This window comes from Alligator mississippiensis, chromosome 1, assembly GCF_030867095.1.
Source record: "Alligator mississippiensis isolate rAllMis1 chromosome 1, rAllMis1, whole genome shotgun sequence".
In the NCBI taxonomy this organism is placed as follows: Eukaryota; Metazoa; Chordata; order Crocodylia; family Alligatoridae; genus Alligator; species Alligator mississippiensis.
In genome coordinates this window covers 169,418,653-169,442,924 of record NC_081824.1, presented here as the reverse complement: position 1 = coordinate 169,442,924, position 24,272 = coordinate 169,418,653, and the positions used below count along the sequence as shown (strand labels likewise).

At 49.0% G+C, this 24,272-nt stretch overlaps 1 long non-coding RNA gene across 3 annotated transcripts in view; it reads left to right on the top strand.

The window, feature by feature from the left end:
* Positions 1 to 24,272, top strand: part of LOC109286437 (uncharacterized) — an 85,947-nt gene that overhangs the window by 28,558 nt on the left and 33,117 nt on the right. For all 3 annotated transcript variants that reach the window (XR_009456370.1, XR_009456369.1, XR_009456368.1), the window contains exons 2-3: positions 3,941 to 4,038; positions 5,365 to 5,575. This is a non-coding gene — a long non-coding RNA (uncharacterized LOC109286437). The remainder of the gene's footprint in view (positions 1 to 3,940; positions 4,039 to 5,364; positions 5,576 to 24,272) is intronic.

Below are 24,272 nucleotides of genomic sequence, written 5' to 3'. Positions count from 1 at the left end.
GCATACTGTCATTGATAAGTGCACTGCTGTGATCAATGCTGTGAAGGCTTAGTACTGTTTTGTCCTCAATGCTCCATGCACACTCAAGTCTGGCTGTTACTTTATTTCTGCATTTCAACTTTGAGAGAAGGATGCAAACTCCTATTTAAGTGGTATTTACACAGTCCCTTCTTACATGGGTGATTCTGATAGAATCATTTGCTGGGAATGGACCCTATGGTCATGAAGTCCAAGCCAGAGGCTGCCTTCTGCCTTTGGATATACATGCAAAGCCAGCCTGAGGCTAGGATTTGTCCCTAATTGAGTTATACAGTCAGTGCCAGGTCCAGAAAATGATGCTGGGTAAAGCCTATGCCTACAAAATATAGAAGTCTATGTTCGCGCAGACTGTCATGGGTGCTCAGCATTCTCATGGCAATGGACGTGATGGAAACAGAGATGCTGTCTTGGTTCACCTTGGCCCTGTTGTGACAGACTCTTCATGAAGGCCTTGGAGGTTTGAGGTTTCTAGTCACACTTTGAGGCTTCTCAGTTGACCATTAGGACATATTCAACATCCCATGGCAGATCTACCCTAGAAAGTAGGAGTACAAACTATATACAGCTGGGCAGGGACTACGTGTATGAGGTATAACCCAGAGCTACCGAGACACTTCCAGGTAAAATGTAACTTTGGAGTACATCACTTCAGCAATGAGCCCAAGTGGCAAGTTCAGTGGCATTTGGACCTACTGCCCCCAGCTCAGCCCAATACAGAGACAAGCTTGAGGTGCAAAATTTAGAAGCTTGGGGCTACATGCAAACTTCCCCATAGTGCAGAGACAGGGGACACATGGACCCAGTTTTTTCCCCTGGCACAAGATTCAAGTAACTCCCTTGAAGCCTCCTTGTTTCCTGGCAAGAGGGGAGATGGGATGATCTAGGCTCCCTGATTCTGCTCTCAGCTCTCAGCCTTTCTTGACTTTATGGAGTTGATTTCCTTGCTGGTTTCCAGTCTAACCTTACTGGCCATTCTTCCAGCTGCCGTGGAGGGTCTGTGGAGTCAAGGGAGGGTAGCAAAGCAGAATGAGTTAGGGCTGGCACAGTTGTTTCCCCAGAGTACCATAAGGAGATCCTGAAAGATACTGTAAAAACCTGCATCAGAGAAAAGCTCTGGGTAGCTTCCCACTCAGTGAATGATCCTGGAGAACAGGAGGACAAATACAGGCAAAAAAAAAGAAGCAGTTCCATACATGTTGTTGCTTCCCTTTATGCAGCTATTAGGTGCTAAGGTCTTTTGGAGGCAGGACTCCATATCTAAATTACACAGAAGGGAGATGAGGAAATGTAATGTTCCCTAGCATCTTCACTGACTATTGACTGGTGATAAAAAAGAACCTGCTCTACTGCCTTTGTAAAGGGAGAGTCTAATCTTGCCCTGTGTGCCAGGGGTTGTGTTTCCCCAAGAACGCCCTCCTTTCCATGACATCAGGTTGGTATAAGCTTGTTCTCTGGATTCTTCTGGGAGGTGTTCCAGGAATCACAGAAAGAAATGTTAGAGGAAAACAGCTGGGAAACCCATAGGATCATATATCTGCAAATTATCCTGTGTGCTTGATTTGGAGATGCCTGCAGCAACCCTGGAGGGGAGAACAGCTCTGCGGAGAGTTACAGCAGTAGTCCTGAGACTGGCAGACTTCCAAACACAACACAGCATAGCCCGGGGGGGGTAAGAATACCCAGGCATTGTGCCACTGACAAAAGTATTCTCACCTATCAGGCTTGGGTTCCAGAAATGGTGAGCTGTGTGTCTCCCATCAGGGACTCTGCAGGTTGATCAAGCAGATGTGCTGACAAATCCTGGTCCTGTGTGGAGGCGGTGACTTTGCTAGGAGGAGAAGGAATGCAATGATAGGGAGTCCTGGAGCTTGGTCTGCTTTGGCCCTAGAGACCTTGCAAGTGAAGAGACAATCAATTAATTCTTCACTGTTTCCCCCATGCCTGCTATTCCCTGCATTGTTCTTCAGCAGTGTTGGTCATCTGGCATCTCCAGCTGGACTATCCCACTCAGTTCTGTTCCCAGGGATGGGCAGTGCCAACCCTCCCAATATTGCTTATTGGGAAAACAATCTGTCTACTAACTCCTTCCCTAGGTCTCATAAAGAGAGGCCTGTCTACTCAATGCAGCAGGCAAGAATAATGACCTTATCCTTGAAAGAGTCTAGGCATGTACCACTATGAACACAAGTTTACCTGGTGACCAAGAGGCAAGGAGGCTGGGAGAGCTGTGGGAAAAAAACATATCCAGAGAAGCTGTAGATGATGATAAAATACCCTCAGCATCTAAGTGTAATCTATGTGAAGTGAACACACACACACACACACACACACACACACACACACCCCAGGCATCTTGGGCACAACTGGGCAATCAGCTGGGCAGCTGAAGAGGATGGTGTTTGCTGATATATATGGCTCTGGCTTGCGAGACGGCAGGCTGTCCAGATCCATGAAGCTCTTGCTGACTGCTTGCCTTCTCACGCAAGTGGACCAGGAGCCCTCCCCAGATGAACAAGGCCACAGGGCTTTGAGTGCCCATGCTCTGGCACCCGGCTATGGGTCTCCTGCCACAAGTTCCTCTGGCCTTGCATCATGGGCACCACTGCCCACAACCCAGGCTGCCCAGGCACTGCCCCCCTTCCTCTTTCTTCCCCAACACTCCCAGGGGCACACATTGGAGTCTAGGCGAATGCAGCATGAGAAAGATGTGCCTTATTTTAATCAAATGTTGAAGCTGCCAAATGGTTAGTGTGTTTATGGAACAAAAACTGCAACGCCGCCTATTCTGGAGCTTGGAACCTTCTTCTCAGTTAACACTGAGAGAGTGAGGAAAGACCCTGCCAGCACTGGGCATATATGCTGTTGAGAGGGGGAGGAGGCAGGCAGCTGCTGAGGGTTCAGTTCAACAACACGAAACCTTGGGGCAGCAGAGGGGATGCCGTGTGCGAAACTGCCACCCCTTGGTTTAATTAAACATTACAGCTCCTAGACTTTTTGTGCAGTTAATGAAGACTAACTGTGGAATGTTGCCCGCTCTGGAACATGGACCAGAGCCCAGGGGGCTGCCTATCTTGCAGAGGCTGCATTGCTCTCCCACAGCAGGACCTGGGCCCACAGTGGCCTAGCCTGGTGGATTGGTGGGCTGCACCCCCATTCTCTTTGGGACCCTGTACCTACACCAGTGACTACCAATAGTCTGAAGTAATGAGTTAGTCCTGGAGGGCGAACTGGCATCAGGTCTCAGGCAGCCTGGTCTCCCTCCCCTCTCACGTTGCTGCTCCCTGGAGCAGTCCCCACCAGATGCTTTCCTGGCTCCTTGGTCTATGGGCCAGTGGCTCTCACATGCTATATCTCCTGTCCCAGGGCCTCTCCGCCCCCCAGCAGCTCCCAATCAATTTGTGGTATGGAACGTTCCTCCGTGACTGCCATCCAAGGTCCTTCCCTCCTCTGTGGGACTCTCAGGCATGTTGCCCCAAAGAGTAGTTCCTGGAGCAGGGCTCTCCATGGGAGGGGGGGAGGGGGGAGAAAGGGGCAGCAGCCAGCCCCAGCACCCTGGCCTGGGAGGGAAACAGTTTCCCTGCAGGAGGTGGCACTGATGGCAGTTGGGTGTTGTAGCTGGATCCCAAGTGGTCTTTGACCCTGTGCATAAACTCCTTAACACTGCATCTCTCTCAACTCCTTAGTAGTGCATGCAAACCTCCCTCAGAGAGTGTCAGGCCATCTATAGACCTCATCCTTGGACCTTTGCACCATGTTCCTGGTCCTGGATGGCTCGTTCAAGTGCTGTGGCACCACTGGCACAAGCAGTTGCCAATCTGTCTGTTCCAACCCCCCAGATCGAGGGTTCCCTTTGGTCCTTATGTCACTAGTGCCATCTGTGCATGTCTTTGGTGTTCTGCAGGTGTCCGGCTGACCATCCTGGATCCAGCATCTCGGGCTCCACAACCAGGCCTCCTGCATGCAAATGTGGAACCTGCAGACAAGGGAGACACCAAGGGGGTGAGTTCCTTGTCTGGACTCTTTCCCTGACCTGGGGCAAGAAACTACACAGCTCCTCACAACCCAATGCTGGCCATGGACAGAGCACCTGCGTTCCACCTCCCAGCTGGGAAACCCAGCCTCCTGTGGGAGCCATGAGGGCTGGGAAACCCAAGCATCAGGGCCCAGAGGGATGAGTCTTTTCTGGGAGGAGAGGGAGGGAAGGAGTGGGGGGCTTTTGCTAGGGAGAATTCCCATTTCCCACTGTGTCTTACCCACAGTGGTGCTCATTTGTAGCAGCTCTGCCAAATGGCACCCGGAGGATCACCAGTGAAAACGTGCAGTTTGGCCTGTTCGTTACACTATGGCTGTGGGGCTCGAGAAAAGATTTCAGTATTTATCAGTTTGTTTGGGTTAGGGTTTGTGTCAGATGGATCTGGGTAAACATGCTGGCCTGTCTCAGGAAAGCAAGGGGACCTTGAGGGATGGGACAGTGTTATCAAGTACCCAGATTTATGGCCCCACTCAGTGTAACACAGACTGATACTGCCTCCAAAGGGGGGGGGGGGGTGGCAAGCCTAGCACTGTACCTTCATTCTAGGCCTAAGGCGGAAGGGTTGGGGAGGGGATTGTTTGAAAGGCACAAAGTCATTGAAGAGTATCAATAAATCAGTACCATCAGTCTTCTACCTGGATAATTGTCAAGCCACAAACACGCTGAATATCAGAGTAAGCTACCACAGCCTTCCCTATGAGCATACCCCAACTTACCAAGGAGTTGCATTAAACTGTTCCCTCACCTATAAACATCACGTTCAGAAGGTCAGCAGTAAAGTCTCTGCACAGGTAGCTACCTTAAGACATTTAGCCAGCACGACATGGGTTGCCAACATCAAAGTGCGCAGGACTACCGTACTTGCAATGGTATATACCTCAGCAGAGGGGTTTTCAACCTTTTTAAGAAGTGTACCCCCAGCAGCAGGATGTGGACTGGTACCCCTGGTTGACAACCCCTGCCTCAGCAGATTACTGTACTCCTGTGTGGTCCAGATGCTGTTGCACTAAAGAGCTCAACACTGTATTTAACAGTGCACAGAGACAGACTCATAACAGGCTGCACAACTTGCACACATACAGATGAATTCCCTGCACTCTTGGACATTAGACCAAGTGATAAAAGAAGACAGGCCCTGACTGCTCCTCTGCTGCCAGGTTTCTGGGCCCATGGAAAGCCCAGCAGACTGGGTACTGTGGCCTTGTGTGTTGCGCTAAATTTAGATAAGGGGTGGGGTGAATGGAAATGAAATGATTGTTCAGAGTAATCCAGTCTGAAATCTATTTCTACAGCATTTTATACCAACACCAAATGAGTCCCCATTGGGCATGACCTTGACAGAAATGCATGGGTCAAGCTGACCAGACCACAATCTGGATATGGATGCTTCAAAACCACATTGAATAAGACAAACATCTTGGACAGCCTCCTGTGTGAATGTGGTGTCCACAATCAGTGAAGCACTTAATTGGAAGCTGCAGTCCTTACAAATGCCCAGACAAGGTAGATGGAGTCTGCACACTGAGTGATAAAACCAGACAGTGGCTCATAGCTGGCTGGAGGGAACAATGTTGGGGAGGAAAGAGGGGCTTCACCAACTCTTGTCAGTGACACCTGGGGGGGGAGGGGGGCAGTTAGCTCAGTGCTTGGGCAGGGAAGTGAAGCACTGGCTGAAGCTAAACTATCACCCTGCAAGGGGTGGTGAGTGGGGTGCCACAATACTCCATGGGATGTTAGAGGAATGTGATGTAACATGAGTCACAATGGGATGCAGTACAGATGTTTGTTATGGTGCTTTAACTTACTGAAGTCTGATATCACATCCATCCAGGGTTATTTTAGAGTGGGATCCACCATTTTTACAGCACTCTATGTGCCCTGACTGTCTGTTCGGTTATGGACGTAGAGTGCTTTCTGCCTGCCTACAGTGCAGTAAATATAACTTCTGTACCTGGCCATAGACACCTACTGGCTGTGTAAGGTACTGCAAATATATACATCCTTGTAGTTTCCATTCTTTTCATGGTTTGCAGTCTTTTTATTTCCTTCAGAGCCGAGTCATGCTCTAATACATTGGCTGAAAGATAGCTCACTAGCCATGGTATCATAGACAATACCAGAATTTGAACTTTGTACTTTCAGTTTTTCTTTTTCACTTGCCAAGAAAACAGCACAGATCTATACTCTTCTTGAACTGAGATTCTTATTGAAAAATGGAAATGTTGTGCCACTGTGGGCATGTCTACACATGATGCTACATTGTACAGTGACATAGTGACCATGTTTGTCTACATGTGACCAGCAGCTACTTCGCTGTAGCAGTGCTCTCCCCTGCTATAGCATGCTGCTATGCCAAAGTAGCGGCTAAAAACCATGTGCCCAGAGTACGGTGCAGTACAGGCTGCTACTACACCATGTTTTAGTACTTCCAAAAGGAAGTACTAAAGCACGGCGCAGTAGCAATGTTGCTGTACGGGCATGTATAAATGTGTCCTTTGTGAGGTTAAGTAATAAAGAAGTGAAAAGGGTGGAACAATTTCCTCCTTAAGAGGAAGGGAGAGGGAAGCAAAGGTAAAGCCAGGACTAACAGTGTGAGCTGCTAGTCTGCAGTAAATGCTAGTCCCATAAAAGACTAACTTCCATAGAAAGATTGTTTGCATTGGTGCCTAGAGCTGCATCATAACTATGAAAGGGACTGTTAATGCTTATGCAAAATAGGCTTTTCAAGGTTCAAAGGTTTGCTTGGACCTTCTCCAAACCCTATCTAGTTCTTCAATCTGGAAATGAGGCCGGAGACCTACCTGGTGTGATTTCATTTCTTTTACTTCGCCGGGAAAACCAGAAGGTCACAATGAAATTAAACAAACAAATTAAGCTTTTCTGAACCTCAGGAATCAGGGTTTTGTTCACTCCATACCAGATAGGATTTGTCCCTCATCCCTTGGAAGCAATACTTTAATCCACTGTCTGATTATATCCTGGTTAATTTATTCATGTTGACTTAGTCCTTTGAATCTAAACATGTACCAGTTCCTCTCCTGGTGTCCATGAAGCTGTACCAATTTACATCAGCTGGGGATCTGGTCCATTGACTTCAAGGGAGCAGCATTGATTTATACCAGCTTTAATTTGTGTTATGCACAAAAAATGACATTAAAATAACATTATTAAGGTTGCAAAGTCAAACACTCAAGAAATAGGATGTGCCTGAATTAAGGTCATCTATGCAACCTTCATTCATCTCCTTTGTGCCTATGCATTATGACACAGTCTTTAATTACATGATCCCATGCTAGTTTTCCCATAGGAACCCCTCTCAGTGCTTAGAAAGCATGATACTCACATAATGAACAACTATTCAATGTACTTTCAATTTCTCCTCATTGTTCAATGCATGTTCCGGGTCTTAGTTACTGAATGCTATTCAAGCCTGCTCTAAAAATAGGCTATTAATTTGCTCTTGGGCTTTTCTATGGGAAGCATCACAATTGTATCCAGGTGTTTCACAAGTATTAATGAATTTATTTTACCAACACCCCTGTGAGGTATGAGCTATTACCCCCATTGGGATCCCAGTTGCCTATCTTGCTCCTGGTTCCAGTTTCTTTGCCCAAGCATTCCTGTTCACGCTTCTTTGTCTACATCTGACCTGTCCTTCTCTTACTTCCTGGCCTCTAGTCCCTGTCTCCTTCTGCCCATGTTCCCCACATGCACTGGCTCTCAGTTCTCATTAGCTCCTTGCCAATCTCAAGGGCCCTGCACCCCGTCTCCCCTTGCATTTCATGCAGCCAGTGCCAGTTCTCCCCTTGGCTCCTTTTCCAAACTCAGTCTTCCCCCAACACCTGCTGACTTTCAGTTGTCCTGCCTCTACTTCCCTACCTGATTTCCAGTCATAATCTTCCTCAACCCAACCCAATCCCTAATCCCAGATTTTTCTTTCCCTACCTGTCTCCACTCCCAGTCTCCACGCTTCACATTCCAATCTACTCCCTTCCCCACATCCATCATTCTGGTCCTGGCTCTTTTTGCATTTGAATTTAGCAGCTTCCTCCTTCACACTGCCTGATTTCAAAAAGGAGGAAGGTCCCTGACAGCACAAGCAAGAAAGGCAGCCTTATCTCAGTTCAGGTGCCAGGACTTGAATGGGGACATAGCCTTGCTTACTGCAGCCCAGAGTTTCATTTGTAGAGAGATCCTACTCCAGGCTGGACTACGTCCTTCCTGTACAGATGAAATTTTCATGGATTTTAGTGTCTAAAACGGAAGGTGTTTCTCCTGAGCATGAGCAATCTGTGTTTTTCCAAAGGCTTATCATCTCTGATACCTTTGCCAGGTTTTCATGGGGATAGCAAAAGGCAGATTCATAACTAGTGCAGAGGCTGGCCTGTGCCCTCCTCTTTGCCAGATTTCAAGTGCCTGTTCCAAAGCATAGAATTGTTAGACCTGCTCCAAAAAAAGGTCACCATATATATATTTTTAAACATGGACAAAACAATGTGTTTTTCCCTCACATTATTCTTGGAAATGACTAAAGAATTTTGGCTGAATCCCTCCCCCCTAGAAATTAGCCCAAGGCACACTTGCAGCATGGAAACATTCAGCCCATATTACAAAGTTACAAGCAACTGAAAGCAAGGTCTTGTAACGGGAAGCATCAGGCCACTTCAATATTGTAATACTAATAGGTGATGGTAGCTCCACCCGTAATAGCTGTCAGCCAGGTCTCTGCTGTGTTAATGAAGCCAGTCAGGCCACAGTTATCTTTTGCCAAAGCTTAGAAGGTATGAAGAAGAAACTCTTCATGTTATTTTCTTCTTTTACTTCTTTTTCCCCCCACTTAATTAGAATTCGGAAAAACACCTACCCTTCCATCTAACCAGCTAAGTAATGGTAGATACTAGATAGGCCCATGTGATTTAGTGCTAGAGCTCAGAGCCATGCAATACCTTTCAATCATGTCTCTCATTCTGAGGAAGCAGCAGCATCCTGGGACGTGTCTGGGATCTATCAAAGCAAAGCACCCCTGACACCGAAGGAATGCGAAGCAGTCAGGCCTGCCGGGAACAGGAGGGAACCGCTTAATTGGATTGGTTGAATGCAAAGAAACAGGCTTTGGGATTTCTAGGCCAGAAGCAACTGTACCTGATGTAAGACAACCCCTCTCTCCTAAAGAGATAGTACTCAGGTATACCTCCCCTCCTTGCCAGCTGTGGTCTGCATCTCAGACTGGGAGAGACTGATGGAAAAGAACTGGCTCCAGTTGAGTAGGGGTGGGAAAGTCAATGACCCTTCACCCATCTTGTTAAGAAGATGAACAACCCCCAGGCTGTGCCTAGTTTTTCTGTTATGGGATGTGCAGGTGTCAGTGGTGTCTGGTAATATCTTTCCTCCATCTTAAACTAGACAGGAAACTGCCCTTGCCTCTTGGTCAGGGACTTAACTACAGAAATCCTTGGCTTGGTTACTGCCCAGGCAAATGATTGCAGGCAGCTTGCTGTATGTTGGCACTGACCTTGAAGATCACATGGAAGCTTCAAGCAGTTCAAATGCTCTGAGCTGCCTTTCCAGTGAGCTGGATGGCAAAACCACATCACATCAATGATCTGCTCTCCCCATTGGCTGCCACTCCCCCATTTTGCCTAATTCAAAATCTGGATCTACAATGGGCTAGGGTACAGTTATCACAGAGATTACCTTTCTCTGAGTGAGGTATCACTATAACAGCTATGAGCAGTCCTCTGCCTTTGTCTGAGGGAGGGAGGGAGAGGATGTGTTACAACTCAAATGTAGTTGTAAAGCTTAGGAAATGAGGAATAAACCTTTGAGAATAATAAATAAATAACTAACCCCTGAGTGCTGGAAGGATATTGACAGGTAGGGGTCAATTAGTCAATCACAGGCCCCAGCTGCTTGTTATCATGCTATTTTGGGGAGGAAAGAAAATGACCAAGCAGCTGTAGGTCATACTAGAGCTGCCATGATTTTAATAACAGCTCCTCTTTAAACCATAAGCTAGTGGCAGAGATTTAGTTTGAAGAACTCTCCATAGGCTGCTGATGCCCAGCAAATAATGCCACTTACTATTTATTTGTGCATGTCTTCTAATGGTGCAGCATCCATATCTAATTCTCAGCCCCTCATGATTATGGAAACAATTTTCATTAAAATGATGACGATAGCACCTCATTGAAATCAGGGCCCTGTTGTATCACAGCTGCACTGACATGCACTATAAGCCAAACCCATGAGATGGACAAAGAGGCAGATAGGCAATGACCAAATCCCTGTTGTATAGAAGATAAAATGGGGGCTGAAGATACTTAGGCCGAGACCTATAAAAGGTATTTAGGTACCTAGGTGCCATTAACTTTAGTGGGAAGTTAGGCACCTAAATACCTTTGCAGAATTGGCTATTAGAAATCCATGGTTGGTTTAAGTCATGCAGTGAGTTGACAGTAGAGTTGGGAGAAGAACCTGCATTTTCTGGTCCATTGCCTTAATCTAGAAGTCCATTCTTCCTTCCAAGCCAGCATCTGCATAGCTGTGTACCTTCTATTTTTACCCAGCCTTTTATGGAAGGCTCTCAAAGCACTGGCTAAACAGGCATGAATTCACTTCCTCTGGGAGCTGAATCAATATCATTATGCCCCTGTTATGGAGGCTGCAAGTGAGGCACAGTGAAACTCTCCCAGCAAATCTGTGAAGTAGCCAGGAGTAGAGGCCAGGTATCTGGTCCTAGTCCTTGAGCCTGGAGCTATCTATTCCTTGCTCCTTCTGGAACAGGATCTGAGGAGCAGCACTGGACTCCCCATTCTCCCACCATATCTCTCTGACAAATATTGACTCCTGCCCTATTCTGCTTGTTTGTTCCCCACTCTCAAGCCAAGTCACTGCTCAGCCCTGCTGATGCTTCTAGTTCTTCAGCTCTTCATCAAGCTCTTGATACATGAGTCAGTGGCCCTCATTGGCCTTCTTCCATACGTTCCATTTGGTACCGATTTGTCTCTAAGAAAGAGCATTCCCAGCTGTGCATGCCTGCCTGCAAGGGGAAGACTGATTCCATCTGCAGCTGTGCTAGTTTTCTTCTCTCTCCTTGTTCTTGGGTTGTGGGGGAGGTGGAGAAAGAAGGGAGGGGGAAGACAGAACAGCAGAAAGAGAGATGCCTAGTGGAGAGAGGTTTGAATTCAGTGCAGTTCTTTCCCTCTTGCAGTACATGATTGTGCTGTTTTCCTCTTCACTGCCAGCTAGAGGAGGATTGTCCTTCCCCCTGGGAGATGAATGAGGGACCCTGTTGGAAGTCTCTCTGCTTCACTTATATGGCACTAGCTCATCCATCTAGGCAACAGACTGATACGCAGGAGATCCAGCTTCCATCTCATGGCATTGCACTGATTTCAATACGGAGCAGTTGGGGAGATACTAGCAGATATGCGGAATGGAGCCTTCTCAGAGGGCAGCTTCAGACCCTTTGAATGTACAATGTACAGTCCTTAGAGCTGTGTTTTGGGGTAGACTACATGGAAAAAGTGGAACAGATTCTAACAGTGTGTGAGACATTATAAATGCCTGAGAGCAAGTAGATAGAAGATAAAGGCTTGACCGTGGGAGGCTGACTGGGGAGGCTTTGATACCACAACTTGAGTTGGGTAGACGTGCCGCTAGGAGCTGATTGGCAGTACCCTATGGCAGTACCCCATAGGACACACCATCGGCTATCCTGTCCCCGTCTGCCTTCTTCTCTGCCATAGGCATCTTTGTCCAAGGGAAGTGTCACACCACGAGGAAGAGCCACATGTGGCTGGAGATAATTGGAGGTAAGCTCTGTTCCCATCTGGTAATGGCAAACGGCAGTTGAGAACCCGGGGGGAGACTTTTTCACAGCACTTGGTCTCTATGCAGAGTTGCCCCCAAAGGAACTCTGTGAGTGTGGAAGAGAAGAGCTAAAAGCTTCCCATAAGGACTTGGTTACAACTCTCCTCTTTGCACTAGGGTGAGGGTAAACTTTGGCTTTGCTGGGTCTAACGGTGCCTTTTCTCTATTAGCTAACCTGAATGCCATTATGCCTTGTAAAAGCCTGCGACAAGCCCCATCCCTCACTGTGTACAGCTCCAGAAGATGGAGCAGGCTAATGTGGAAAGCGTTTCCAAGCCTTCTGAAGTGGTGAGGACTTGCTGTACTTTGGCATGTCCCCTTGTGGCTGGTGCTTACCAGGCACAATGGATACCCAAAGCACTTCAAAGCATCTAGCTCATGATTTGTTCCTGAAGAAGCCCCTGTCTCCTATAGGGCCTATTCTGAATAGCTATGGTTAATCGTGGCCCTTCCAAGCAAACAGTAACAACCAAAGGCTTGAACCTACTCTTGCTGATGCTGCTGTAAATATCGGTGGACTCCAGGGGAGTCGCACCAGTTGTTCAACAGCGCAAGCAAGATCAAAACAAGGTTGCAGGAGCCTGGGTCACATCAGGACAGAATGGTGGATTCTGAGTTGCTGGAATAGACATAACTTCCTTAGCAGCTGGGAGCCTGGAGATAGGATGCAAAGCAAGTGCTATAGGGCTTGGGCTGGCATTTAACCAGATTGGATCATAACCAGACTAACTTATAGTTTACAACTTAGAATTTACTACAGACAGCTAAAGGTATTTTCCCAGTCCCTCTGGCTGTCCTGACTTGCAGCTGCAGAAATGCTTGGGATCTTGGTGTTTCCTGATGGAATTTCAACTGGTGCGTTTCCTGTGCATCCTCTAGACTGGGGACGAGGGGACAGGGGTCTCTGTGAGTGAAAGGAGCATCAGACAGGGACCTCTCATTTTCCTTTTCACTGTCAGAAGACGGGTAGCACCCCTGGAGGGGAAAGTGTACTTGCGCCTCTTGTTCCTTGCTCTGTGCTTTGCCTCAACAGCCTGATTTCGTGATCATCCCTCAGTAATTGGACTTTCCTCATATGTGTGGCTGATAGATGATTATTGTGTCAGATCTCCTAATCAGATCCACCTTTGCCTCTTCAGGGGGGTGTGTGTGTGTGTGTAAATGTGTACGCTGTGTGTCTGTGCATCTCATGGCTCCAGGGGGCAGCCAGCCTGGTGCGTTTGCTCAGCATAGGACCTCTCTGCATGCTGTGAGGATCCTGCCTTTGCAAATAAAGTCTGGGGGTGCCTTCTTATCATGACCAAGAAGAAGCCTGTGGATGGAGGTCCTGATCCTGCAGTGAGGGCCCTGGATGTGTTGTCAAGTATGGGGAGCAGAGAACACAGGGAAAGGCCCTGAGAGCCCAGTGATTGAATTTACTTGAGATTTGGCCCTTCAGATTTGGGTCTGTGTCAGTCTCCTGAGACAGAGAGAGGTCGGGGGGTGCCCTGGGGACCCAGAGGTGGGAGATTACAGTAATGATTCCTAAATTGATAAGCAGAACCTCACAGCCTTTGCCTGTACAGAGAGGCATAGCTCATCCCTTTTCTCCCCAGTCATAAACCAAAGTTAGGAGGGAAGAGCTCTGAAATTCACAGATTATTGTGGTGTGGAGGTTGTGGGGGTGGGGAATCAGCTTTGAAGAGGGGTGATATGTCTAGGAGGGTGTGCCTTGGGGATCTCCCAGCTCTTGGCATGTAGTTCCTTTACCTTTAGCAGGTGCTATAGCTGAAAGAGGAGGAAGAAGGTGACACCTGAGGAGAGGAGCTCCTCCGGTGATCACTGAGCTCTGATATTGCCACCGTTGTGAGCAGTGCTGGGAATGAGAATGGAAGTCTTTTTTCTTCTCCATGCTTGTCCAAGAGCCAGCCTGTACCCACAGCTGGCAGCTCTCTGCTCCTGTCCCTGATTTACGGCCCTTTGCTGCTCCTTGAAGAACCCCTGGATTTCAGGGATCTCTAGGGCGCTCACTACCCATTGCCACCCTGCTGGAGTTTTTGAGGGGGAAATGGAGAGGGGTATAATGGTCCTTGCTCTGGGGATAGCTGTGACCTGGGGTCCCCACGCAGGCAGCAGCACTCCTGAGCCATTTGCTACGGGGTCTTGCACTAGATAAAGACAGGTATCTGAGAGCTCCCTCACAGCCAGTGCTCCTTTCCTCTTCCCTCCAGTATTGCTCTATGGGGGAAGCAAGGATGACCTCCCACCCTGCAGCCATGCTCCTGCCCTGTTCCCTCCAGTGGCTCCTGCTGGATAGAGCAGTCTCCAGCAGAGACTGGAGTAGTTGGGAATAGACAGAGCTCCCAAATCTTGCCCTGCAGTTTCTCCTCCTTTGGCTGGGGGGAGGGGATATTTGGAGCAAATAACCAAGCGCCGGCTGTAAGGCTGTGCTACAAAACTGCCTCTGATGCTTGGCACTCCCATGGCCACCTGCCTCACAGGGAAGGGCCCTTCCTGAGCTCTTCCATAGAGGTGTGCAAGGCACCTTCCTCGCTGCTGTGGATGCTCCAGCCGCAGCCCCTCCTCCCCACCTAGAAAACAAACTCCCTTCTCTTCTCTGGCTCGCTGTGCAGACACCAGGCTCTGCACGTAGCGAATGGAGGCGATTTCCTCCTCAGCGGCTGCACATGGAAAGTATTGAGCTTGTGTGTGGGTTTTTTTTTCATTCCCCTACCCAGCACGCTGTGCTGTCAACGTGCCTCTGCACCCAGCTTTGCAGACTCCTGCTTCCCCCGCCCCCCACCTCTCTGTGTGCATCTGCTCCTGGTCATTCTACAAAGCTCTGAATTTCAGGAAATGACTTAATCATAGAAAGCAAAGCCAGATTGACCAGACAGAGAGGAAAGAGGGGCAAGCTGGGAGGGGGCGGGGGATGATCTTTGGAGTCATTGCGGTCACTGCAATTGCAGTTCAAAAGAGGTCTTTCTCTCTTCCAGAAAAGACTGCCCTGTCCTTTTTTTTGCCCCCCCATCCCAAACCTCTGCTGCACTGCAGAACAGGACAGGGAGCTCCCTCCCCAGCAGTGATGAAAAGGCAGGGGAGGAGTGGGTGAAGGCTCTGCTGCAAGGCAAAAGGAGCCTCAGGGGCTTGGGCAGCAGCAGGGCAGTGTGTCACAGGGCCATGGGGAAGGTCACAGATGCTGCGCATCTCTATAGACTCTCCATTGTCCTCCTGCCTGTCCTCACTGTGGGTTGGTAGCAGTCTGGGCGTTCAGTCTGTGCCTCAGAATAGGACCAGTGCTGTGACTCAGGGCTCCCCTTCTTTCCACCTACTGCCTTGCAGTACATCCTTGGTTCTGGTCATGCATAGAGGCTTGGAGTGGGGACAGCTATTCACTCCCTTTCCTAATTAAATAAAATATTCCCATAACCAGGGAGAGAAGTAAAACCACTGGGCAAACCCTGGAAATGGGCCGTTTGCAACATCGAGGCCAAGAAAGTACCCTGAATGCATTGGTTGTCTTGCATACTAGCCAGCTTGTGGTATTAGAACTGGGGCAGGGAGACCTTTTGGTGACCCATGCAGTCTCCTGGGTGCGGTGGTGGTGTGGGGGGGTAGATTTCTTTTCCCCTACCTGTTGCTTGGCACAATTCAGTATATTCTAAGGGGGGAGCTAAAACAAGTCAGTAAAGCTCCACTGAGCAATAGGTCTTACAGGTAAATAACCATCTAGAGCTACCTGCTCAGCATCAGTGTCCACGCAGAGCCTGAAGCAATCCATCTGGGAATGAGATCCAGCTAAGAGGAAGCAGCTATGTGCTGCAAGTAGCTTTAGGAGAGACTCCAAGAATAATTCCCACCCCTGAAGCATGCCTGTGATGAAGGCCATGTCACAGGGATGAGTATGCTATGGAAAGGAGGGGGTGTTAGTGGAGAAGCTGGGTGGTGCTTAAGCTTTTCCTTCCCTACAGAATTGCTTCCTCAGGATTGGTGGGGGGAGGGCGCTGCCAGGACCAAATAAATGGCTAAGGGCAGGGAAGTTTATTCCCAAGCTACACCAGGGTATAGCTGGTGCAGCGCAACGTCTGACTCCTGTCGTCAGAAATGGCATGAGCTTCTCACATGAGCTTGGTGACGGGCCTTCCTCAAAGGAGGGCCTTCAAACATGTCTGGCACATGGCCTATGTTCAAATTGCAACCAGAGAGGCGACTGCTGTAAATATTCACAGACTTGAGCTAGCTTTGTCCTAGTGGATCAACAGTGGTGCTCCTTGTCCAAGCACAGGCCCAGGGTTTGGGAGGCAGGCTAATATATTCCACACTGAAGTCTATGCCAATTGGAGTCCACTGTGATTGGGACCCAAACTAGGACTATGCACCTGCAGTGCAGTGTGGCCATGCCTTTAGCGTGAGCCAATCCATTCCAAAGACAATATATTTGCCCTTTGGAAAAAATGTGAAAACCCCCAAGGATTAGTCCTTTTTAGCCATATCTAGCTGTGTGTGTGTATCAGAAAGAGAGACCCAGAGAGGGAGGTGGAGATGGGGACACAGAGACTCCATAAGAATTAAGAGAACCACCTCCCCCTCCCTTTAAACCCAGTTACAGAATTTGAACCCAGGAAGCATCTCCAGCACTGCCCTGCCCCAATATGAGCCTTGAACTCTCTTGGATTTCCCCGATTAATCTATAACAGGCAGTGGCAATGCACGTACATTGTGGGTGCATCAGGAGACATTGGGGTCAGATGTTGCAGGGCTGGTCAGGGTTTCCACAGACAAAGAACATCTGTGCTGGGATAAGAGTGCTGCTGCACTGACTGCAGGGCAATTACTTTGTGTCATTCCCTGCAATTAGGAAGCAGGCAAATGTGTGTGTATACATTCACGTGAACACAAACACTTTCTGCATGTGTGGGGTCCTGGGCTACACTGTGGCTACCGTATTTCATTAGTAGATGAGGTCTAGGTCTCACCTGCTCCCACTGCACCCCATAAGCCATCAGTTTTGTTACCTGGTGCCTTGTTAGAAATGCACCTTGTCTGAGGGGTGGAGGTGCCATAGCTTGGCTTGCTCTCTCCACCTGTCCGTCTGGCATGTGTCCTCTGGATGGTTTCCTTCCTCTAAGCAAGTGCCTGTCTGACTCATATTTGAATCCCTTCCTGGCTGTCATGCCAGGAATTCATTCACACATGAGCTGCCCTGTGTGTGTGCGTGCGTGCGTGTGCGTGCAGAGCCCTTGTGCCATGCCACTGCTCGGTGCCTGCTCCTCACTGCTTCTCAGGTGGCATCCTCCTGTTTCTGAACTGCTTTCCCTAGCATGGTCTTTCTTGGAATGGTGCATGCCTAAAGTACATCTTTAAAGCTTAGTCACCTTTGCCATCTTTTCTGAATGAGACTTTGGTGGGGACAGGGGGGAGGTGAGGTCTATACCACAACCCCTGTGTTCCCAGAAGGAGGATGCTTCTGACCATGCCCTGCACATGGGCTCCCAGCAAATTTGGAAATGTGGAAGTGAAGACACTTCAGGGGAATTCCCTCATGGCTGCTCTCAGGCACGAGACATCTCAAGAGCAGCTGCCAAGGGACGACTCCCAGAGCAACCGCATTGTTGCATTTCCAGGTTTGGTGTGTGTGAGTGGGAGTGTGCCCATCTGGATGCACAGGGGACATAGTCAAGACATGTCTTGGGAGCTGTGTGCATCTTTGTGCCAGACAAGGCAGCATTGCAACACATCATTGCAACACATTTCACCCGGCAAAGAGGGTTGGGCATGGTCAGTCCTAGAGACCAGTTTACTGGAGACCTGTCTACACTCCGCAGGGGAGTTAGACTGACAGACTCTCTTAGTACAGACACATGGTGGGAAAAGGAGTTCTGCTGGTGCTGCCCTAAACAATGTACAGGTGATACCAGCAAGTTGCTGGTGTCTGCCAGGGGAGCAGAGGATGACTGATAGTGCAATGTTGTGATCTATTATTACAAAACTATCATGTATACTGGTCGTATTTAAATCAGCAGGTCCTGATGATCTCCACCCCAGAGTGCTGAGGGAATTAGCAGAGGTCATTGCGGGACCCCTGGCATGGCTTTACGTGGACTCGTGGTGCTCTGGCGAGGTGCCAGAGGACTGGAAAAGGCCCAATGTAGTTCCCATTTTCAAAAAAGGGAGGAAGGAGGACCCAGGAAACTATAGGCCAGTCAGTCTTACTTCAGTCCTGGGTAAACTTTTTGAGAGAATTATCCTGACGCATGTCCACGAGGGGCCAGCAGGGGAGATTATGCTTAGGGGCAACCAACATGGGTTCATTAGAGGCAGATCCTCTCAGACCAACTTGGTGGCCTTCTATGACCAGGTCACAAAATCCTTAGACGCAGGTGTCATGGTGGACATAGTCTTTCTGGACTTTAGGAAGGCTTCTAACACTGTCTCTCACCCCATTCTCATTAAAAAACTAGAAGACTGTGGCATCGATACCTACACAGTCAGATGGGTCACTAGTTGGCTGGAGGGCTGCACCCAGAGAGTGGTGGTGGATGGGTCTTATTTGACCTGGAGGGATGTGGGCAGTGGGGTCCCCCAGGGCTCGGTCCTTGGGCCCGCACTGTTCAACATCTTCATCAGCGACTTGGACGAGGGAGTAAAAAGCACCCTGTTCAAATTTGCAGCTGACACTAAGATGTGGGGAGAAGTGGGCACACTAGAAGGGAGGAATAGGCTGCAATCGGACCTGGATAGGTTACAGGGGTGGGCGGATGAGAACAGGATGGGTGTCAACACTGACAAGTGCAGGGTACTGTACCTGGGGAGGAGGAACCAGCAGCATACCTACAGGCTGGGGAACTCCCTTCTTGTCAGCACAGAGGCAGAAAAGGGATCTTGGAGTCAGTATTGATGCCAAAATGAACATGGGCTGACAGTGTGGGGACGCAATCAGGAAGGCTAACCGCACCTTGTCATGCATCCACAGATGCATCACGAGCAGCTCCAAGGAGGTGATCCTCCCCCTCTATGCGGCACTGGTCAGGCTGCAGTTGGAGTACTGCGTCCAGTTCTGGGCGCCGCACTTCAGGAGGGATGTGGACAGCATCGAGAGAGTCCAGAGGAGGGCCACCTGCATAATCAGGGGACAGCAGGGCAGGCCCTACGAGGAGAGGCTAAGGGACCTGAACCTGTTCAGCCTCCACAAGAGAAGACCGCGGGGGGATCTAGTGGCCATTTACAAACTAGTCAAAGGGGACCAGCTGGCATTGGGGTAGTCCCTGTTCCCCCGAGCACTACCAGGAGTGACTAGAAATAACAGTCACAAGCTGGCAGATGGCAGATTCAGACTAGACATTAGGAGATGCTACTTCACAGTCAGGGCGGCTAGGATCTGGAACCAACTTCCAAGAGAAGTGGTGCAGGCTCCTACCCTGGGGGTCTTTAAAAGGAGGCTGGATGAACACCTTGCTGGGGTCATCTGACCCCAGCACTCTTTCCTGCCATGGCAGGGGGTCGGACTTGATGATCTGCTCAAGTCCCTTCCAACTACCAGCTATGAAACTAAGGAGTAGTTGTGAGACCTTGTCACAAAAGTCGCCAGAATCAGGGAGTTGAGGCATTAATCATTTAGAGGATACTTCCAAGAGGCATGCTTCCCGTTCAGTCATTGCTGAACCAACATCCCATCGTGGTACTGGGAGATCTGCATCATAGGTGATGCTGCCTTTTAGATAAGAAGGAAAACCCACGTGTTGACCATCTATGGTCATCATCACCAATCTTGGGGCATTTTGGCAAGAATTAGGGGTATTAATCCTAGTCCAACCCAAATGTGCATATTTTAAATTCTGCCTCTTTAAATTTCACCCGAGGCTTTGATTGCACACATTATTATTCACTTCCTGTCTCGTGCAGCTGTAGCAAAGATATATGCTGTCAAATAGCAGCTGTGTTCTGCCCTACGGGTAGCTGCATCTCAGTAGTGGGCAAGGTGGTTCTTGTGCTTCTACCTTTCAGCTAGCACTTATGTCCCCTTGGGAATGGCAGGCATCATAGAAAGTTATTTCCTCTGTTTCCAGATTTGCAGTCCACCTCCCCGTATTGAGGTGTTCTGTGCTCCGGGCAGAGTCTCCCACAGGGCTGGCGCTAGAGGAGGGAACAAACAGCACACGTGTTGTGGCACTGAAAACTCAGGCATTCAACCACAGAATTATACATTGCTCTAAAAAACCTGGAACAGATGCATCTGAATGACACTGATAGCATCAGCTTGCAGTGACCAATGGCATGACAGGTTAATATGGGGTGATTTGAGACACAGCCCATCAGGCATGTGGCGGGGTGGAGGTAGGGCCCATGAGACCCAAACTCGTGTTAGCTACCCCAGGGGCTCTGTCAGGCTGTGGTAGGTGCTCTGGTACAGAAGGAACTGGGTGATATTCTGCTTGATAATTCCTATGGCTGCTCTTAACCCCACAGGCAGTAGGGGATGGGTTTTGCTAGGTCCCATGTCTCATTTCAGGTCCCTTGGCACATGCACTGCTCCAGCTTGCCTGGCTCTTGACCTTGGTACTCTGAGGGGGACTCTCCCAGGCTTCTCCAGTGCTTCTGTCCACAACAATCTCCCTGTGCTGCCTTGGCTTGCCCTGGCTGGCCCATTGCTCCTAGAAGCTGGCTTAGCTCTCCCCAGCACTGCTTGGCTTCCCAGCAGTCCCCTGGCCCTGCAATTTTGCCCCATTTCCTAGTCCTGACCTGGCTCTCCCCAGATCATCCCCAGTGCTTCCTGACTCTGCCCAGGCACTCACATCCCTCAGGCCTCCCCTGCATATGCATTTCCCCAGCTATTTACCATTTAGGCAATAAATCCAGTCTCCTGCACTGGTGCAATATATTAATATTTGGTGCATGAATGCTTCAGTGAGCAGTGGACATAGGGGTGCCATTCATGGCTAACAGGCAGAGGCTGTCACCAGCAGTACAACGTGCCACTCAGCCACAGGCAAAGAGGCAAAAAAGCCAGCATTGCCCTCACAGCTCCTCATGCAGGCAGTGCTCTGAGGCACGCACCCAGCTTGAAGCCAGAGGGTGTGGAGTGGGGCGAGTACCTGGCTGAGCAGGCACTGGGCACGCTGGAGCAGCACCGGGATGGCTGAGAAACCCTCAGCAGCTCTTAGTCAGATTCTTGCTCAGGAGCTCCTGCTGTACGTGCTGCTTGGCACTGAGGCAGGGTGTGAGCCTGTGGGAGAAGCAGGGAGGGAGAGCGGTGGTAAATGAGCCTAGGTAATTAATTCTTAGTCCTGATTGCATATTTGCTCTCCAAAATGTGTGTCGGCATGAGACGACTCTGATCCTGATGCACAGAGTACCCTGGGTGGGGCTTGGCCCTACCTCTCACAGACATGTTCTTTTATTATCTTAGGTACAATTAACAGATTTGATTAAACAACTATCTCAAAGCCTGGGCTCAGGAGAGAGATTGCACATCAAACAAGTCCTGCTTATAAACTGTATCAGAGCTGGGTTTTGAGCTGTAAGAGGGGGATAGAGTCCTCCTAAACAGTGACTTCATCCCAGCCTCTTCAAAAACACTCACACCAGGCCCAGAAATAGCTGTGGAAGGCCAATTGGTCCTGCAGAAGGTCATGAAATCTTGGCTCTGTCAGGAAGGGATTTCCAGAATGGAGGGCCCCTCCTCATGATTGTCCTGCTACCCAGCCCCTTTTTTACGGTTAGCTAAAGTGGCTTAGAAGGCTATGTCTGCAGTGGGATTCTCTGGAAAACAGGCAGTGCCCTTAAGCATCACCTGCAAATCAGCTGGGAGATGGTGCTGAACCTCCAGTGCAGGCTCTAATTGGCCTTCTGCCTAAGGCTGTTTAGTACTAAGACAAGAGGATTAGACAAAGTGTTTCTAGAGGATGAGCTGGACATCCTGTTCAAGGGACTGGTTCTGCAAAGGGTCCTGTCTTGTCTCAGCACATTGCCTCTGACACCCACTGACCTGTATTCCTTTGTACTTCTCTTCTTCCTCTGGCACAGTTACTTAAAGCTTCTTGCCAGGCCTTGAGGCATCTCTCCCCATGGCTTGCCTCCCTCTTCACGCCTCCCTTTATGTAATCTCAAGAATACATTTTTTCTAGGCCTCTCTCAAGCTCTCAGAGAGGGTTAGTAGTTGGGGCCCATGTCTGGGAATCCCAGGAAGTCAGTTGTGCCTGTACTGAATCACAGCAGTTCCACCTACAGCAGTGTCCTGGTGTTGACTATGGCTGGCACTGGCTGCTTCAGGGGTAAGCATCTCCAGAGGTGGATAATTAGGCAATAACTTGCTCCCAGGAGAATCAGAAGTTCTGGTTTCTATTCCCAGCCCTGCCCAGAGAGAGACTGGCTTCCCAGTGAAGAACACTATCCCTCCCCTTGACTCTACCAACCTGCTAATGCCTGTGCCTGCACCTTGGTGCCACATCTCCTTGTGGGTTTTGAAGTATTCCAGGAGATCATTTAGTCACATTACTATGGAATAGGTTCATCTCTCCTTTATTTGCTGTCTCCTTTATTTGCGGGCCTTCTCCTTTTGTCCCTGCTTCCTGCTCTTTCAGCTGTTTTATTTACCTTTACTGCTTCTTGGAATGAAATGTTTGCTTGTCCTTGTCTGTTGGCCCTCAGTTTTCTGAACCTAGAAACTGTTATGTCCTGGAGATCATAGAGGCTGGTCATTAGTTTATGTACCTCACTGTTGGCTAGAGCCAACAAATACAAAACACAGTACTCATTGGTCCTATGGTGGATAATTGAGCCCCTAACAAAAGGGATTAAGGATGTCTCAAGAGGGACATGCACATCACATGACAATCAGCTAAGCACTGGGTGTTGCTCCCACACCACAGTCAAGAGGAGACCTAGCCCTAGAAGAAGAGAAATGCTTGACTGGAGATGATGAAGGCCTATGTAACCACAGCAAGGCCAGAGTTCAAGAGTTCCCAAATACCTCAGAGAAGGTGACAGCCCCTCTTGGATGCTGCTTATAATCCAACCAGTCTTGTCTTGTTTGCCCAACAAGAAGATGGTTCCTTCTCTGAAGAGCACATGATCTACATGAGAGGGACAACTAGTGAATATAACAAGGAGGTGCTGGTGAGCATAAGGAAAGTGGGTATGTAGTGTGATAAGAAATGGTTGCAGCACACTAGTTGGCCACTGACCATGGTCTAGTCCGGCTGTACCCGAATTCTGACAGATTGCCCACCACCAATTTAAAATGATACGACCTTAAGTACCACCAGCAAATTTTTGTCACATAAAGTAATTATAATAAATCTGTTAACATGTACCACTGACAGGTTGTTTGTATACCACTGGTGGTACCTGTACCAGATTGGGTGGTACCCGCCCATACAGATTGGGAATGGCTGGTCTAGTCTTTTGGTAAGCATCTCATAGTTTCATAGTAGCTAGGGTCAGGAGGGACCTGAACAGATCATCTAGCCTGACCCCCTGCCACAGGCAGGAATGAATGCTGGGTTCACAAGACCCAAATAGGTGATCATCCAACCTCCTCTTGAATTTGCACAAGGTAGGGGCGAGGACCACTTCCCTGGGAAGTAGGGTGGCCAAAATCTGGAACCAAACTCTAAAATATTGCCTTCTGATCTCTAACCTAAACCTATTCTCCATCAGCTTATTACCATTGTTCCTTGTCACCCCAGGTGGTGGTGGGGAGAAAAGGGCTCTGCCTATTTGCTGTTGATCCCCACTGATGAGTTTGTAGGCAGCCACCAGGTCCCCCCTCAGCCTCCTCTTGCTGAAGCTGAACAGGTTCAGGTCCTTCGGTCTCTCCTCGTAGGGCCTGTCCTCAGCAAAAGAGAGTTTTACAGAGGGATGTGGGGGATGAGCTAGTGGTAGGTGCTCTATATGGAACCTCTCCTCTGCATGGTGGGTGGAGTGGGAGATAACATGCAGGGCATTGTTGGAAAAATTGCCATGCAGGCAAGCAATATTGGCATCGCAAGAAGAGTGGAGGCAGGAGTTGATGTCTTGATAGCACATAAGGAGTGGGGCCCTGAAGGGTGTTCAAAGTGAAGGTTGCATCTGAAGGGGGATTCTAGCCCTGAGGTCCAAAAGCATAGCTGCCACCTCTCCCTGTAATCATGGCAATGTATAGATGTCTATATTCGCAGACACCTCTTCTTCATTGCTTTCATTTGACATCCTAGATGACTGGGAAAGAGCAATTATAGTTCCCTTCTATAAGAAAGAGAAGGAGGTGGGGCTGGGGAATTATAGACCAGTCACTCTGATCTCAGTGTCATGAAAGATCATGGAACAGGTCATCAAGGAGTTGCTTTCTAAATACCTGGAGAAGAGCAAG